At 53.8% G+C, this 18,738-nt stretch overlaps 1 protein-coding gene across 4 annotated transcripts in view; it reads right to left on the bottom strand.

Moving 5' to 3' along the window:
• The window catches only part of TMEM63C (transmembrane protein 63C), a 57,852-nt gene extending 39,903 nt beyond the window's left edge, over positions 1-17,949 (bottom strand). For all 4 annotated transcript variants that reach the window (XM_058567429.1, XM_058567432.1, XM_058567430.1 and 1 more), the window contains exon 1: positions 17,818-17,949. The gene's annotated coding sequence lies outside the window, so the exon portion shown is untranslated. The remainder of the gene's footprint in view (positions 1-17,817) is intronic.
• Between the last annotated feature and the right edge of the window lie 789 nt (positions 17,950-18,738).

The raw sequence follows: 18,738 nt of genomic DNA, 5'->3' as shown, positions 1-18,738 counted from the left end.
AGTCTAATTTATCAAATTTTCTTTTATGGACCATGCTTTTGGTATTGTATCTAAGAAACCTTTGCCTAACCCAAGGACTTAAAGATTTTCTCCTGAAAATCTTTTTTTTGTGTGAGGAAGATCAGCCCTGAGCTAACATCCATGCTAATCCTCCTCTTTTTGCTGAGGAAGACCAGCTCTGAGCTAACATCTATTGCCAATCCTCCTCCTTTTTTTTTCCCCCAAAGCCCCAGTAGATAGTTGTATGTCATAGCTGCACATCCTTGTAGTTGCTGTATGTGGGACACGGCCTCAGCATGGCCGGAGAAGCGGTGCATCGGTGCACACCCGGGATCCGAACCTGGGCCACCAGTAGCGGAGCGCGCGCACTTAACCCCTAAGCCACGGGCTTGCCCTCCTGAAAATCTTATAGTTTTAGCTCTTCCATTGAAGTCTATGATCCACTTTGCGTTAATTTCTGCATTGGTGTGAGGTAAGGGTCTAAGCTTGTCTTCTGGCATGTGCATACCCAGTTGTCCCAGCACCGTTGTTGAATCCTCACCTTTAAAATGAGGGGCTCAGCTTACAAGCCTCTCTCAGGGCTGCTGGGGACCAGAACCAGGCCCAGGATGTGAAAGTGCTTGGTGAACTGCTACCCAGTCATAGCACTTGTGACTGTTGTTATTATTTGGTTAAGACTCTGCATGATGAGGGAAGGTAATGGGGTCCTGGGCTGTGAAGAGCTCTGGCTTCCATCTGGCTCTAAGAAGGTTTGAGTACTAGATGCTGCTGTTTTCTCTCTCATTCTCCCTCACTCCAAAAGCATCCCTCTCTCCCTCCTTTCTTTCCACCCTCCCTCGTTTCCTTCCTTCCTTCCACAAAGGAGGGTTGAGTAGCTACCAGGAGCCAGGCATCATGCCAGGCTCTGGGGGCCTGGCAGACCCTGTTCCCACGGCACGAGGCTCCCAGACTCACTGGGGAGACACGCAAGCACGCAAGGTACACGCTGCCGCACACTCCGACAGCCTGATAGCCAGGTAAAGGGAGCCATGAGGAGGGACCACTCTGGAGCAGTCAGAGAAGCCTTCTGCGAGGGAGTGACCTCCAAGCAGAGACGTGACGATGTGTGGGAATCAGCACAGTGTGGTGGGGAAATGTGGGCAGAGGGAATCGTGTTGGCAGAGGCCCAGAGGGGAGACAGCATAGCGTTTTGGGAAAGTAAAAAGGAACAGTCATGGCTAGCGTGTAGGATGGATCACTGGTTTGTCTTTCACTTGTTTATTCATTCATTCAACAAGAATTCATTGTGTAAGTACTCTTGCCAGGCCTTGTGTAGACCCTGGAAGTACAAACATGAGGTCCTTTTCAGCAAGTTCACAGCCTTTGGGATTTGGGGAGAGGAATGCTGTTAGGAGACCTGGCCCACGCTGCTGTTCTGCCTGGGAGGACCCCCAGCTACAAGGTCCCAGCCTCTAAGCTCGGAGTGGGGGAAATCCATCCAGCGGGGTTGGGTCGGGCGCAGGCTTTCAGTTCACCTGGCCGCCCTGCCCAACGGGGAGGTGAGGAAGAAAAAGAGAGAAGAAAGCCTCACCCCCACCTCGCCACCCTCCTCAGCTTTCTCGGCAGCAAGCAGAGGCAGTAATGAGGGAGGCTGTTGCCGTGGAAACATAGAGCAGCGCCCGCCTTTTGTTCTCACCCCTAAGCCATGCCTGGACCTTCCTTCTTTCTGGAAGGAAAGCTAGCTCTTGGGTGTGAGGGAGAGGGGCAGAAAGCTTTCTGGGGATCAAAGCATCAGCACGGGAGAGAAGGACACTTGAAATCTAAACATGCTAAAGGAACACGGAGCAGGGGCATAACCTGCCCAGTGACGGGGGCTCAGAGAACTCTTCTCTTTGGAGTCTGAGTTTCACACAGAGCACAGGGAGGCTGTGCAGGGCAGTGGGGAGAAGCAGGCTCTCTGGAGCCAGACTGTCTGGGCTTAAATTCCAGATCCACCCTTGCTAGCTGTGTGACCATGAACAGTGACTTCACCTCTCTGAACCTCGGTTTTCAAATCTGGAAAGTGGGGATAATAACAGTCTCACAGCGTTGTTGTGAAAATGAAATAAGATAATTCACATAAAGCCCTTCACACAGTGCTTGAGAAATACATGTGCTCAGTATTAGCCAGTACTGTCATCATCGTCATCAGCTTATCTGTGAGATGGTGGTGAGGGGCCCAGACTGGACCATTCTTAGCCTCCTTCCACCTACTCTGTTCTGGAACAGGCAAGAGGAGAGATGTGAAGTGTGGGAAGGATGGTCCAGTACCCCTCAAACTGCAGCCTGTAGGTGGCTGTTGCCTCTGTTCTTCCTGTGCATGAAAAGCAAGTGTCAGCCTGGCTCTTGGGCCAAGGAGGGGCAGCAAGAGATGGTGTTAATGCTGGCTGGTGAGTCAGGATTCTCAAGTCCTCTCCTCAGCTGCACATCCTATCTCATGGGGGAGTGCGTGGCCTTCCTCCTCTCCCATTTCTCCCCCATTCTAGCCTCCCATGGCAAAAGCTGGAGGCTTAGTGGTCCTAGGCCTGGGCCAACTGTTCCTCGGCAACTGGGCAAAGGCTTTGATAAGAATTAGCCTTGTCTTTATCACTGCTCTGACCCATCACTCATTCCCAGGCTTCCAAGACCTGGCCTGGCTTCAGCTACTGCTGTCCTAACTAGCCAGGCCAGCACTTTGCTCCCCACTTATCCTTCCAGGCGAGCTGGACATCTCAACGCCAAGTCCTCTGTGTGAAGAGACCAAATCCCAGAGCTAGGGTGGTCCAGGAGGCCCTAGGGAGGGGCCAATTTTATTAATAGCAAACATATTTACTGAGCACTTACCATAGGATAAACACTTCCCATTTAAGTACTAGCTCATTTAATCCTCACAAGTACCCTAGGGTACTAGGATCATCCTTAGATGAAAGAGAAAATTAAGGCCCAGAGATGTTAAATAACTTGCTCCAAGGTCACAGTGCTAGTAAGTGACAGAGCTGTCCCTTGAACCTGGGCAGTTGGTAACCCTCTGCTCTGCTACTTACTTCCTGAGCCCTTTAGGCCTCTGCTGGGCTGGCAGGGCTGGGCAGGGGGCAGAGGAAGGGGAAGACCTCGCTCAAGCCCCAGTCCAGGGATAGAACCTTTCCCAGCCTTTCAGGATAGTGCAGTGGAAAGTACTATTGACTGAGGGGCCCCAGGAAAGCTGGGCTCTGGTCCACCTGTGTGGCCTTGGGCAGGTGCCTTCCCTTCTCTGGGCCACAGTCTCCTCATCTGTAAGATGAGGGGTTTCAGTGGGAGGTGTCTGAGGGCCAGGCTGGACCTAGGATTCCAGATATCTTAGAGACACAGCCTGCAGCCACACAGCCTGCATTTCCTGGCACTGCCCAGAGCCCACTCTGCTCCAGCCTCCCCATGAGTTCTCAGGAGCTGGTCCATAGGGCCTGCACTTTGATTTGGAGAGAAAATCACTATAGCCATAAGCTACATCCTAGGAGAAGAAGCTGTGGGTGGGGTGACACTCCCAACTCCTCTCTCAACCCTGTGACCCCCAGAGTGCACAAAGCCACAGCACCTGCCCACCCTCCTTGCCATCTGGCTTTCTCAGTTTCTTCAATAATTCATCACCGTTTTGTTAACAACACGAAACATTATTTCCATGGCTCTGGACCTTAAATAAACTGGAGTTCCTGACCATGGGCACCCCTTCTTGTCTGGGTCTCTCCTCATATCCTTCCATGGCCCCTGCTCTCAGGTCTCCCCTCCACCCTTTCCAGGACATCAGCTCAGTGGCTCAGGTTCACTCTCACTGCTAGGCGGCTGGGTACTCTGGAGGAGAGGGAGAAGCTGGGAAGGGGGTGTCACTCTGCCTAATGTCTTTCCCTACCCACCATGCCAGCTGGCCAGGAATCTTCCCCTAAGTATCAGTAAGCCCTTCCTTGCTCTAAACTGCCCTTGAGTCTCAATCGCCCCATATCTTCACAGCAAAAGATGGTTTGCCCAACTTTATGTATGAAGAAGCTGGGTTGCCAGCAGGCTAAGAGATTTGCCTAAAGCTGGGGAAAGTGGTGGATTTGAGATTAGAACTTGAGTTTTCTGGGACACTGGAATCACCTGGAAGTTTAGTGGATCCAGATAATCACATCCCACTCCAGACTTGAAGAATGAGAATCTCCAGTCACTTCTTACGTGAGGCCAAGATAGGGAAACACTAGCTTAAGATTCCCAGTTATTTGCAGCTAAATCGGGAATTATAGAAGATCCAGAAGGTTTTCTGACTCCCCCTAAATAAGGAGGGAGGATGAAGAGATTTTGGGATAAGGGATGGTAGCTCAGTGCCCCTTAAATCATGGTGCACTGGGGCAGCTCATGAGACTGGTCCTTATAGTCTCCTCTCAGGAGATCTCTCTTCCCTACTTCCAGCTCCCTCTGAGTCTGTAGAAAGTTGGCTAGACATCCACAGAGGGCCATACCTCCTCTTCACTGGAATCCCCAAATTCTTGCATTTTCCCCTCTGGCAGATATCACTGGCCTGGCCACTTCTTCATGGGGCACCATGCCTGCCCTCTGTCCTGACCCCTTGTCTCTCAGAGCTGCTGGCCCCGCCCTGACTGAGCTTGAGCCACTTCCTCCTGGGCTCAGCTGGGGCCTTGGTCTCAGCATTTACACCCCCGCTCCAGCTCAAATCCTGTTCCCTGAAGCCTTCCTCCAATGACTAGCTTGGTCTGTATCTTGTCCTCACCCTCTTTACACAGGTGGCCTTTGCTACCACTGCCTGGCCCTATCCTCTCATCTTCCCGTGCACATGAGTAGCCAGTTCCCCAACAAATCTGTGGGCTCCTTGATGGCAGGGCCCATGTCTTTTTCTCTCTCTCTCTCTTTTTTTTTGGGGGGGGAGGAAGATCAGCCCTGAGCTAACATCCATGCCAATCCTCCTCGTTTTGCTGAGGAAGACAGCCCTGAGCCAACATCCATTGACAATCCTCCCCCTTTTTCTCCCCAAAGTCCCAGTAGATAGTTGTATGTCATAGTCGCACATCCTTCTAGTTGCTGTATGTAGGATACCACCTCAGCATGGCCGGACAAGCGGTGCGTCGGTGCGCGCCCGGGATCCAAACCCGGGCCGCCAGTAGCAGAGCGCGCGCACTTAACCGCTCAGCCACGGGGCCGGCCCCTCATGTCTTTTTCTTATACTTTCCAGGTTCTCCCACAATGACCAGCATGTAGTAGGCCTCAATGAAAGACAGATGGTCCTTTATCTAGGGCCAAACTCAGGGGCAGGAACTAATAAAATTGGGGTATGAATTTGGATATTCATAGTGTGCAGAGTGTACCCGAGTCACTCATTTTTGCCTCCCCACGGCACATCGTTGGTTACTATGTCTTGCTCCCCAAAGTCACATCATGGAGTGGAGGGAGCATATGATTTTGGGTCAGGAGACTGGGTGTGAATCTATCTCTATTATTTATTAGCTGCTACTTAATCTCTTGCTGCTCGGTTTCCTCCTCTACAAAATGGATATAATTATGTCCATCCTGCCTATGACAGAGCGGTTAGGAGAGTTAAAGGAGATAGTGCATAGAGGCATTTTTGTAAACTAGGAGTACCCCAAATGTTGGCTGTTGCCTTTTCTATCATTCCTAGGATTGAGGTCAGCCTTCCTCAGAAGCCCTTAAATAGCCCACTCAATCCCCCCTGAAGCCCCAGCATGAGGTGAGTAGATTGGGGTTCCACCTTGCCATCAGGCCCACTAAAATAACAAGGCAGCCAGCCCTGGGACCCACAGACGGACGCTCAGCACCGTGGACAGCACCATGCAGAGCAGCGCATTTCTGCCACTGCCTCTCTCTGCAGGGGCTCTGTGAGCAGGGTCAGCGGGTGCTCCCTGGTGCCCCGGCCCAATAATAAGGATAACAGCTAACGTCGACTGAATGAGTACTATGTGCCAGGCACTGTGCCAAGTCTCTTAATGCATCATCTGGGTCAACGAGTCTATCAGATTGCATGTCGGATACAGTCGATGGCCTTCAGCATCCATCTCCACCTCTTTCTAGTGTGCTTTCCTATATTGCAGAAGCTAGAAAGCTTAAAACTACATTTCCAACACTCTCTTGCAGCTGGGGCTCTGAATACAGATCAAGTTCATCAGTTAGATGCACAGGAGAGAGATTTATAAGGCGGAAGGGAGGAGGAGGCCATCTTTCTGATGCTTGGGCTGTGTTCTGCTGACAAGCAGTGTTGAGGAGGGGAAGCAGATCAATGTAGCAGATCAATGCCCGATCTCTGGCTCCAGGGGAGAGAGAGAGAGTGTGCGTGCGTGTGTGTGTGTGTGTGTGTGTGTGTGTGTGTTGGGGGGGGTGCGCGGTGAGAGGCAATCATGGTACAGGCTGCAGAGGCTCCCGGCTTGCAGGTGAGGGGACATGAATTCACGGCCCCAGTAGTCCCATCCTGGCTGTGGCTGAGGACTGGTTTGTCTGGTGGGTCAGTTCTGCTCTGTTCTGAAGACCCAGATTCTAACCCTCTGATGATTTTGTGAGCACGTAATTCCCTGTATTAAATTCTATTTTGCTTAAAGTTCTTAGAGTGGTTTTTGCTTCCTATACAAAGAACAGGTAGGTTCTGTTATTATCCCATGTTATGGATGAGGAATCTTGGGCACAGAGAGGTTAGGTGAGTAGCCCAGGTCAGGCAGCCAGGGAGCAGTGGGACCTGAGCCCCACATCCGACTCCCCAGCCCCCCCCTCCTAATCACTCTGTTATATGTCACCCCCAAGGCAGAGAATAGCAAACCCAGCAAACAGGAATGAAACCCCCAGGCTGAAGACAGAAGCTAAATGGAGAAAAGTAAATGCTGACAGAGAATTCTGGGAATGCACTCCAGGCCCAAGTGGGCACAGACCCTGAGAAGGCCTCAGGAGGAAAAAGGGGAAGAAGATGTGGACATTTGTGATGGGCCAGGCATGGTACCGGGTGTCTTCTTATGCTTGTTCCAGTGACCATCATTTATGCCTCACAAGTAAGCTAGAGGTAGCAGCCTAAAAGGTAGGTATCAGTATCCCCATTCTACAGGTAGAGAAACTGAGGTTCAAAGAGGTTAAGTAACCGGGCTAACGTCACACGACTGGAGAGAGCAGAGGCAGGACTGGCATCTAAGTGTCTGGCTTCACTACATCATACAGCCTCTGAAGGCAGAACCGGCGAGAGAGCTGCTTTGCCCATTCCAGGAGGGCTGTATTTCTGGGGTACAGGAAGACAGGCTCCCCTCCCGGATCTGTACTACATCTAAGGGACTCTCTGCTAAAGGGGAAGCAAGGCTGCAGGTGGCAGGGGGAGCTGGAGAGCAGCAAGGGGAGAAGGTAGCCATCTGCGCCCAGGCTGGAAGCTGGTGGCCGGCTTCCCCCCACCCATCTCAGCTCTGGGACCCCTCTCCTCACTAGGAAAGTTCCTTCCTATGCCCTCCAGACCCTGACCCCCACCCAGGGGCCCAAGACTTTCTGCCATGGCCCTGAGTCAGTGAGCAGCCATAACAGTGCTCAAATGGGGCTGGAGGCAGGAGCGAGAGGCAGCTGTGGGGATGTCATCGACGCCCAGGTCCCTGGGAGCCAGACAGTGACTCAGGGAGATACCGGGAGGAGGGGGGGTGACTCCTGTTTGCACTAAAAGACAAAATAGTAAAAACAGCAAGATACAATGCGGCTAAACTAGATGATCTCAATTCTAAAAAAAAAAAAAAGGGAAAGAAAGAAAGAATAAAAAAACAAAATTATACCTATAGAAAAAAAGATCAATTATCTCTGGGTGGTGGGACCATGTTCTGTCAGGGGTCTTTTAAAATTTTTTCTCAATCTGAAAAACTATGTAATAAGAGCATGTATTCGTGTTTATAATTAGAAAAAGTCATATTTCGAAAGGAAGGCCTGATCTTTCTAGGCATACATACAATCAGCTTCCCTTCCTCCTCTGCATCAATCCTTCTCCTTCCCTCCTCAAGAGCCCTCATTCTGACCAGCTCCCACTCACGCTTGTCGATGGGGGGAGGCAGTGGAGGGCCCGGTGGTCTCTGTGCAGGCTAATGCTCAGAAAGAAGATCCAAGGCCTAAATCTGACGCCACCTCCTCCCCCTCCCCCACAGGGTCTAGCTGGGCCAGGTGCAGGAAGACCAGGGAGGGGCCTGGTGGCCCACCCTCAGCACAGCTCTCGCTTGCACAAGCAGGGGCCAGCCTGCCGTGCCACCTGCTCAGCCCCCCCCCCCACCCCTAATCAATCAGTGGAAGATGGTGGCTGCTGAGGCCCCTATAGGCAATTTGGAGGGTGGTCTAAACCTGGACTCCTATGGGGAAGAAACAAAAGAGAAATAGCAGGCTCCTGGGGTGGGGGTGGGGGCCCTGAAATGGGCCTGGCCTCTGGACTGTCTCTGAGGTGCCTGACGGGGACCCTGGTGTGCACTTTCTTCCAGGTCATGAAGTGTGTTTACAGGCATCATCTCACCTGACCCCCAACAGCCCTGTCAGGACAGGGGTGATGACTGTCCCCATTTTACAAATGAGAACGCTGAGGCCCAGAGAGGTGAGGAGCCTGCCCAGGGTCACACAGCTAGCAGTGGTAAGGTAGGTGAGGTGGGGGTCTGAAGCCAAGGCCTGAGCTTTTGCCTGGCTCCCTGCTCCTTTTGACAGCTGAGCTCTTGGCTCCTGGTCTGCTCCAGGGGGAGGCCTCTTGGCCCCAGGGACCCCTCCCCCAGTCTTACCTCCCCCATCTCCCTACCAGAAGCCTCAGCTCCAGCTGAGGTCCCCTCAAAGACCTTAGCTTTCTCTGCTCCCTCCATTTCTCTCCTTTGTGGAAAGGCCTGTGATCTTCCCCAGCTCAACTCTGCTTCCTCCAGGCAGCCTTCTCAGAGCACCCCAGGTCGCAGCAATCTCCTCCTCCCCTAATCCTCACTTATTCTACCCTGCATTCTCCACAGGGTAGTGAGTGCTAAGGAGAATGAGATGTGTCTCTGCCCTTACCAACCTCATTGTAGAAGGAGAGTGAGAAAGGCCTTGGCTAAGAGTCTGTGGGTTGTGGTGGAATCAGCTGGAAGGCTTTCTGTAGCCCTCCTTCACTTGGCCAACAAGGCCTGCCTTTTGCTCTAGCTTCATTTCACCCAAATCTCCCCTCATTTTCACCCCCTGGCCTCCCTCATCTTTCCCTTGGTGCCTGGAGCATGCCACCTTCCCTCTTCCCACAGGGCCTTTGCATATGCTAGTCTTTCTACGTGGAATGTTCCCCCTCTCACTAGTTAACTCATTCTCCCACTAGTTAACCTAAGCTCAGTTTCTGCTTCCTTAGGGAAGAACTCCAGGCCAGGGCAAGCTCCCACATTCCATGCCTCACATTCCATCGCTCAGAGCATCTTGGGAGACAGACATAGTGTGGCAGTTAGGTGTGGGTCCCTAGGGAGAGCTAGACACTTTGGGTCCAAATCCTGCCTCTGCTCTTTACCAGCTCCATGTCTTAACCTCCCTGTGCCTCAGTTTCCTTATCTGTGAAATGGAGATGTTGTAGCATCTGCCTTACTGAGTGGGTGTGAGGATTACATGACCAGTTCACATGACACACTTATAACAGTGCCTAGCACATAGCAATGGCCTGACACAGTTAAGTATTATTTTCTTTGTTAGTGTCTGGTACATTTGATGTTTATTTACAGGATGACACAGCAAATGGCTCACTCCCCCAGTGGACGGAAAGCTCCTTGATGACAGAGCCCATGGCTGTGTTTGCTCATTATTTTCTCTGCTGTGCTGGGTAGAGCTTAGTGCTTTACAAATATTTGTTGAAGAAACGAATGACTGGCAGTAGGGCTCATTTGGCCCCTGTGACCTCAGATCTAGAGTGTTTAGGCTGTGGGGGGGGCTCTTACGAATCCTCTAACCGAAGGGCCTCCTTCCACAGATGAGCACAGGCTGCTGCTGGCTGACATTTCCCTGGCTTCCAATCTCAGGGCTGGGCGGCCCCTGCCCACCTCCCTCCCTCTCCTGGGGCTCTGCTCAATCAGTAGATTGAGGGCATGGTGAAATCTTGGACGGAGGCATCCATTTCCATCTTGATTTAGAAAAAAAAATGTGGCACATCTCATATCTGAAGGTTGTGGAGCAAATACATTCCCACCACAACCGGGTGAAGCCACAGGCTTCACTTCCACCCTGAGTTATTGCCGTAATTCCGTCTCCGTGGTAACGAGTCCAGACTAAACCTTCAGCTAGCAGGCTGGGCAAAGGGCTCGTCATCCGCAGGCCCCCTCCCTGCTCGCCCCTGGGCTAAGATGCCGGCAGCAGTGTTCTCTCCCCAGCCTCCTTCCTGACGGATTCCTCTGCAGGAGTCCCGAGTGGACTGAGAGGGGAGGGGAAATGTAGCCTCGGCAGAGGCCCCAATCCATCCCAGTCAGCCCAGTTAGAGCCGGGATGAAGGTGCCCAGCAGCAGGAGCAAACAGGCAGGATGCTACTGGGTGCCATGCCACCCCAGCTCCTTCTGCCGCCAGGCTGGGCTCTGGTGGACGGGGCCACACACTGGGGGAGACAGGAGACCTGAGGCTCTGCAGCCGGGAGGCTGAGCCCCAGCCTGTGCAGACCCAACCAGCTGTTGATGATTCCTTGATGTGTAGATAGAACCAGCCTTAACTGAACACCTGCTCTGTGTGGGCAATGGACTAGGAAGTGGGGAGGAAAGATAACAGCAGGCAGATCTGCCCTCAGTGAGCGCTGGGTCAGGTGGGAGAGACCCGAACAACAGGAAAGCAGACAACCAGAATGAAGAGGAACGGATGCTCCCTTCAGTGAAGACAGCAAGCTGCAGACGGCACACGGAGAATGCCCCTCCTGTGCCCCTGCCTGCGTCTGGATTTTCTCCGGAAGGAGACCCAAGACACTCTTGACCGTGGCGGCCTTCTGGGAGGGGAACAGGGTGGAGGCTGAGGCAGGGTGAGCAAGACTTATTTTCATTGTATTCTCTTTTTTTTTGAATTTTGTGCTCTGTGCATACCTAACCAAACCAAACAAAAACAGCAAAGCCGAGATGCGAAGCCACGCCGGCTGATAAATACTACAGCAGAGTGTGACCCACTTCGTGCTGGGCAGAGAGGAGGAACAGGCGCTCAGACCTCGAGGCCTCTGCTCCCCTCAGGATCTCAGAGTTCTCGCCTGCCGGGGGCACGTGTGTCTGTCTCTCTGTCTGTCTGTCTGTCTGTCTCTGTCCCTATGCGTTTTGGGATGTGTGGATGTCCTGGGTTGAATAGAGTCCCTCCAAAATTCATGTCCACCTGAAACCACAGAATCTGACCTTATTTAGAAATAGGGTCTCTGCAGACATAATTAGTTAAAATGAAGTCATCCTAGATTAGGATGGGCGCTAAATCCAATGATGGGTGTCCTGATGAGAAGGCTACATGGAGACACACAGGGAAGAAGGCCATGTGAAGACAGAGGCAGAGACTGGAGTGATGCAGCACAAAGCAAGGAAGGCCGAGGGTTGCCCGCGACCACCAGAAGCTGGAAGAGGCAAGGATTCTCCCCTAGAGCCTGCAGAGGGAGCAGGGCCCTGCCAACAGCGTGATTTCAGACTTCTGGCCTCCAGAACTACCAGAGAATAAATGTCTGTTGTTTTAAGCCACCCAGTTTATGGTAATTTGTTACAGCTGCACTAGGAAACTAATACAATGGGTCTATGCATTTGTGTTTGTGTATTTTGGGGTGTGTGTACCATGTGTTGTGTGCGTGTATCTGTGTATGTTTTGGGGGGTATTTGGGTGTGCTTGAGAATGTGTTTGTGACCATAATTTGGGTTTGGGGTGCCTGTGTGTGTTCTGGGTGCGTGCATGTTTATGCGTTCATCTGTATGCATGTTGTGTTGTGTAAGTCTATGCATTTGTGTGTGGGCATATTTGTGTGTTTTGCTGTCTGTGTGAGCATATGTGTCTACAGCCAATGATCTCTAGGGTCTCTCTCAGCCCTAACACTCCAGATGTCCACCCTGGGGCCCGGCTCAGGGGTTGGCCTCAAGGGGACGCTGGTCAATGACAGTGGGGACGGACTAGCATCAAGGCCAGGTTGGAGCAGCAGCCCCTCTGGTCTAGGGCCACCTGGAAAAGGGAGGTCTGCAGGGAGAGTGTCCCCCATGCATCTGCCCTGTCAGCAAAAGGGTCTCAAGCTCAGGAGCGTGGGTCCAGCAGGAGCCCGACCCCGGGGCCCAGCCTGGCAGCCGTTGGAAGCTTTCAGCAGAGCAGAGACTCCCGAGAGAGCCTCTGCCTCCTATGACCCTGAGTAACTTTAGACACTAGAGCGGAGGTTCTCAAACTCCGGTGCACTGGCATCACCTGGAGGGCTGGTTATACCACAGATGGCTGGGCCCACCCCGCCGCGCCCCCCACTGCCACCCACCCCCCCACCGAATTTCTGAGGCAGGAGGTCTGGGTGGAGCCTGAGAATTTGCAACTCTAACAAGTTCCTGGGAGATGCTGACACTGCTGGCCGGGGACCTTGCTTCGAGAAGCACTGCATTAGACCATATAATGGGATGGGGAGTCCTCTTCAGCCTCCTCCCCCGCTCCCAGGCCACGGTGTGGGCACTCTGGTTTTTTAGAACAGGCTCTAGAAGAATCAGCCAGGCAGGCTCAATCCTCTTGTCTCAGTCTGTCTCTCCCAGCTGCCCACCTGTCACTCACAAAATCATTTATTCAGCAAGATAATGCACCAGACTCTGTTCCCTGCACTCAAGGTGCTTATAGTCCAGGCAGAAGATTCTCATGGGTACACAGACCCTCCAAGAAACCATGACAAGACCGCATAAGTGCACTCCGGAGCCCTGGTGAAGGTGTGCTGGGAGCACAGAGGAGGAGCACCTGACTGAGCCCTGGGCAATCCAGAAGGCTGCCTGGAGGAGGTGGTAGTCAAGGAACTCTTAAAGGATGGCTAGCAGTCGTCACATTAACTGAGGGCTTACTGCCAGGCGCTGTGCTAAGACTGCAAGCAGGAGCTCTCTTAACCCTCACAACCCCAAGATGGGAACTATTGTCACTGAAGGGAGATCTGAGCCCGACAGTCTGCTTTCAGCAGCCACATTCCCAGCCTCCAGCACATATGGGGCTTCTGACCTAAAAGGAGCTGCCATGTGGAGGCCAGGGGCAGGACACCCCAGGAGGAGACCATCATGCATGGATGCGGAGAGGGAGGTGGGCTCAGACTGTGTTAGGGCTTACATCTGGGAGAGTTCGGGTCCCCCAGATGGAAACGCACCACCCCTGGGGCAGCAAAAATGGGAGGGACACGAGGCTCTGGCCCCATCTGTCTAAATAGGGCAGGAGCCACACCGGCTGCCTCGAAGGCGGGAGCTGGAGAGAGGCGAAGGGAGGGGGCTCTGTGAGTTGCAGCTGCTCCAGCGATGGGTGGAAGCCAGATGGCAGAGGCTGCAGGTCTGGCTCACATGGCTTCACAGGGCCTGGGGGCAGAGAGGGCCCGGAACACGAGGAGCCTGAGAGTCACAGTGCTACTGCGGTGGGGGCCCTCTATTTACAGATTTGCTTTTGAGGAAGGGTAGCCCTGAAGAGAGGCTGAGGACGACGGGTACAACCTCCAGGACGTATGGTGACCCCCACCCTTTGGCCCTCAGGCAGTCTCTGTGTGGCTCTAGGGGTCGCTGGCTCCCTCAACAAGCCCCCAGGCCAGGGGTCAGCCTCATGATGACCTCGCTCCTGCTTCTTGGGGGGGGGGTGTCAGGAAAGCCACTCTGATCAGTGCTGAATGAGGACTCAAACAGTGACCCAAATCCAGAGGATGGAACCAGAGGAAATGAGCTCCAGCTGCAGCAAGAGGTATTCTAGTTAGAGACAAGGAAGCATGGGCCTGGAATGCTGAAGGAAACAGTGGCTATTTCTGGGGAAGAAGAGAGACCCATCCTTATGGCTCCGACAGTCTGTCTCTCTGGAAAAAATATGGTGGGGATTTCTCTCTCCCTTCCTTCACTAGCTCCTCCATTGAGTCTCACTTATGTTTGAGTTCTCTCTCTCCTTTCCTGCTGACCTCCCACTTCTGCCTTCTTTGTCTGAGTGGGCCAGAGGCTCCCTGCTGGCTTGTCCCAGTGTGGCTGGGGGACTTTGTGCTTGGGCACACTCAACTCAGCCAATGTTTACTGAGCCCGACACCTGCCGGAGATGAAGAGCCGCAGGCTCTGCCCAGGGCCCTTCCAGCAGGTGGAGAGATCAGACAGACCAGTGCCTATGCCCAGGGCAGAGGAAGGGCCACGCAAGGAGAGAGGAACAAGCCAGAGTGATGTGGCTCAGAGACCACAGCCCCAAGAGGCTAGGGAAGTCTTCAGGGAGGTGGCAGGTGGGATTTCTAGGCCGACAGAAACCAGTTGGGGACAGGGGCAGTTTGGGCAGAGGGGACAAACGAGTGGAGGTGGGAAGCAGATAGAAGACTAGTCCAGAAATGGCACGTAGTCTGGCTTGGTTGCCAAGGTGGAGTGAGAAGGATCTGGTAAGATAACAGACAGGTTGGGGCCAGACCACGAGGTCCAGAATCTCAGGCTGAATGATTTGTAGTTAATTGTATAGGCAGTAGGGAGCTATTGAAGGTTTCGGAGGAAGAGCATGACATTATCTGGGCTGGGACTAGAGGGGCTCCTAGATTTTGCTCCTATGCTAGGATCTCATGAAAGGCACCTGGCCCTGATTCTGAGCGCATGGGCTTCTCAGGAGTTCCCAAGGGGAGCAGGTAATTGGCGTCTCAAATGTCACCTTTTCGGCGAGGCCTGTCCTGATGACCCTATTTAATAAAGCAACTCCCCTGACACTCCTGATCCTCCTTTCCTTCTCTGTTTTTCCATCGCGTTGATCGCCTTCTTACATCCTTCATCCACAGTTTATGCTGTTTACCGTCTGCCCCCACCCCATTAGAATGAAGGCTCCAGGAAGGCAGGGTCCACGTCTGTCTTACTTGCTGCTGAATGTTCCAGGGCCTAGCAGAGTGCCTGGAATCCCAACAAATTCGTTCATTTGTTGAATGAATCAAGAGAAAAATACCGCTCTGCATGAGCCAGCGTGTCTGGTCTGTTCCCTCCCTGTCACTTCGCTCCTGGCTTCCTGAGCTTGGCAGCAGCTGAGTGGCGAACTGTCTGAGAAAAGCAGACAGAACTATCTGCTTCTTCCCTGCGGCGCCCCTCACCCCCGCCAGGAGTCTGGGAAGACTCGGGCTGCTCCTCCTCCCCTCCCCTGCCAGAAACACCACCCTTTCCTTCGTCTTGGAGTGGAGGCGAAGCGAGGCAGAGCAAGAGGCGCGCAGGCCTGAGGCCTCTCCGCCCGGCGGCCTGGAAGAACGGTGTTGACGGACCGATCAGGCTAACTGCAAGCTACCCAGGGCCACCGCACGGGCACGCACAGGACTCTGCACATTTCCCTCCATTCTGGCCTCCCATCAACCCCGTGCAGTGGGTATTATCCTCCCGTTTTATAGGTGGAAAAATAGAGGCTCAGAGAAGCTAACTGACATGGCCAAGGCCTCCCCCGCCAGGTGAGGAGCCTGGTTTTGAACACGGGTCCGTCCTACTCCAGCCCAGTGCCCATTCCTCCACGGCACACGGCCTCCCTTCTGCCAGAGAAGCAGCTGAGATGCGGGGAGTGGAGCCAGCCGAGTTCTCTGTCCAAGGCGCCAGATCACAGGTGGTCTCTGCTGCCCTTGGGTTTCCCGCCTGAGCTACGGGAGCAGAGCTTTTGGCCACCTCCCAGTGACGAATGAGGACAACGATGTTACGTCTGCCGCCTGGCCTGAACTCCTTGGAGAGTGCGAATTATCACTGTGGTCACTGCCTGCTCTGGCCTGTGGCCCGGCGTCCCCTCCTCCCTCTGATGTGCACCATGAGGCCCGGAGTTAAAAATAGGGCTCCCTGCATCTGATCCCCAGCCGAACCCAGGGAAACCACACCTACACCTGTGGGCAGAGCCAGCCCCACATCCACGGCGGCTCAGGGCCGGGCCGCGGCTGGGGAGGCAGAGGAGCTCGGAGCAAACCCCAGCTGTGGGGCTGTAGGCGCCTGCACCTCTGTTCCTTAGGACAGGTAGTTCCAGGTAGTTCAACCACCTGGAAGATGGAAGCCCTCTCTCTCAGCAAACATTACAAATTCCTGGTTACATGGAAGGAAAACGATCGAGTTTCTGTCTTTGAGGCTCTTTAAGAGCAGGTTGGAGCATAATCACTAAATAGAAAACAGGGAGCCATGGACGACTTTAGAGCAGGGTAGTGAGACGATGGCACTGTGCTTTAGGGAGGTGAGTCAGGCAGCAGAGCGTGGCTGGGGGAGAACAAGCTTTTATAATGATCAGAGCTAATGTGCGTTAAGCACTTCCTGAGTGCTAGATGTTTCCAGTGCTTTATGGTTATTAACTTCGATCTGTAACCCTACGGTACTGTTGTTATCCCGTTTTACAGACGAAAAGACTGATGTACATAGAGATTACAAGGCTAGTAGGCGGCGGAGCTGGGAATTGAACTTATCTGAGCTCAACTCTCGAGCCTGAGTTCTTTACCACTATTCGATGCTGCCTCTCACAGTAATCATACTGGAGGAACAAGAGTCCGCACAGCTGGGGCAGTGGGCATGGCCGGAGGGACAGAAGTGAAATACTGCCTGTGGCTAAGACGCCTGGCCCTGGAGGGCTCTCACAAGGCCGGACCAGGAAATGTAAGGGAGATGTGAACATCAAGCACTCTGATCTGCACAGAAAAGAACCACATCTAAGACGACTTTTACGGACATTAGCAACAACCGCCATGTTCCTGGCCCACAGCCCATACAGGATAACTCTCTTCACGGAAAAGAGATTTTAGAGACACTCTCAAATAGAGAAATCTTATCACAGTTATAGCTGCCCTCGACTATCTGACCCTTTCTTGATTTTATTTAATAACATATTTACTTACCTAAATAGGGAGGAAAGCCTCACTTGGATGCTAACCCGGCTTTAACACCCTCTAGCTTTGGCCGTCTGATCACCACCGGTGTCCCTTTCACAAAGGGGATGAGCTGCTAGGAGTCACCGGGTAGGTGGAAGGAGAGGAGAGGAGCCGGGGCAGAGGCAGGTGGAGGCCCTCCTTACACAGCTGGCCTCTGCTACCACTGCCTGGCACTGTTCTCGTTTTTCCGTGCACAGGAGCAGCCAGTTCCCCAACAAATCCGAGGAGGCAGCTGAACCCAGGAAGGGCTGCCTGAGACCCAGGGGCTTCCGTGCTGCACTGACGAGATTACACCTGATTCCTCCGAGATGCTCAGCCACAAGATTTGAAACACTATTGATATAAGCAATGCTGGAGAAGTAAAAAGAGATTGAGGGTGGGCTATCTTACTAAGGTCCCTTCCAGCTCTGACAGTCTATGAAGACACTATCTGTCGTGATCCTTTCCCGAGGAAGAAGTGTCGAGAGGCAGGGGACTCTTGGAAGAGCCGTGTCTGGCTGGGTCCCAGGCCTGTCCCAAACCGGGGTCAGCTGGCAAGAGCCACTCAGGAGCCCAGCTGGCAGCCCAGCCTGCGGTATTTCTGTGGGGAGGGGCATCCTAACCAGAGCCAGAGAGTATTCGGCCCGCTTCCCAGGCCTCAGGAGCCAGGGTCACCTGGGACAGTGCCCTTTGGAGAGGGCACTGGGCCCTTCCTGCCCCCTCCTGTCAGGTCGTGGGTTTAGGAGGGGTCAGGGAGGAGCACAGGCCAAGGGCAGTGGTGTGGCCACATTTCCTAGGCTTGAGGGAGGAGCTGGTGCTAGGGGCTTAGCGCTGCTGGGTGGATGATGGCAAGAGCGAGCACCCACCTGGGCTGGGGTTTGGGGCTCAGGCAGATGGGCCGTCAGGGGCCCTCCCTCCTCTTGATCAGTCCTCAGGTGCTTCTGGGTGGCCCAGCCGCGTCCCCACTCGATTCCTGACCACGAAGGTGGCTCCTCCAAGGCTCTATGGCACAGACAAGGAAGCACTCTCAGTGCAGGTGGGCATGGATTTCCGTCCTCCCCTAGCCTCCCCGTGGCTCCTCCCCCAGCCCAAGCAGGCCAGGCCCCTCCTACGTCCAACACGCTTGTCAGCATCTTCCCACAAGGCCTCGGGAGCTCTGATGCGGGGAGGGGCACCCCAGATGCAGCCGTGACCCCCAGTCTGCCCACCACCTCCACATCCAGCTGCGCACCCCTGGAGTGGCTCAACCCGGGAGCCACCCTTCATGTCAGCAGAGCAGGGGCCCCAGGGGAGGGAGACCGTAGACAGAACACTGCACTGGGAGTCCACGCACCTAGGTCTGCTCTGCCTCTTCCCTCTGGTGAGCCGGAGCACCTCACTTTCCTCCCTGGGGTGGGGGGCTTCAGCCTAGATACACAGATGCTGTCAGCAGGGCTGAGCTGGGAAGATCAGAGATGGCCATAACCATCAGGTGACGTCAGGTAGGACTTCAGACTCATCTCGGGGGGAGGAGGGCTTGCTAAAATGCAGGTTTAAGGGCCCTACCCTAGCCAACTGAATCAGAATCTCCAGGAAGGTGCCAGGGAATCTGCATTTTAACTGGTTCCCCACGTGGGTGCACAGGAAATAAGACTCGCTGGACTACGGGCTGGGAAGGGCCAAGAAGTCCAAGGATGAAGCTTTGATCATGCATAGAGGGGTCATCGGTCCCTTTCCTGAAAGCAGCATCATAGGAGCCCAGTTTCTGCAGACAGACTGGCCAGGGGACCCCAGGAAGCTTGCTGAAA

The sequence above is a fragment of the Diceros bicornis genome, chromosome 24, assembly GCF_020826845.1.
Source record: "Diceros bicornis minor isolate mBicDic1 chromosome 24, mDicBic1.mat.cur, whole genome shotgun sequence".
Taxonomy (NCBI): Eukaryota; Metazoa; Chordata; class Mammalia; order Perissodactyla; family Rhinocerotidae; genus Diceros; species Diceros bicornis.
The sequence above is the reverse complement of the archived record's forward strand: the minus strand, read 5'-3'. Positions and strand labels throughout refer to the sequence as shown.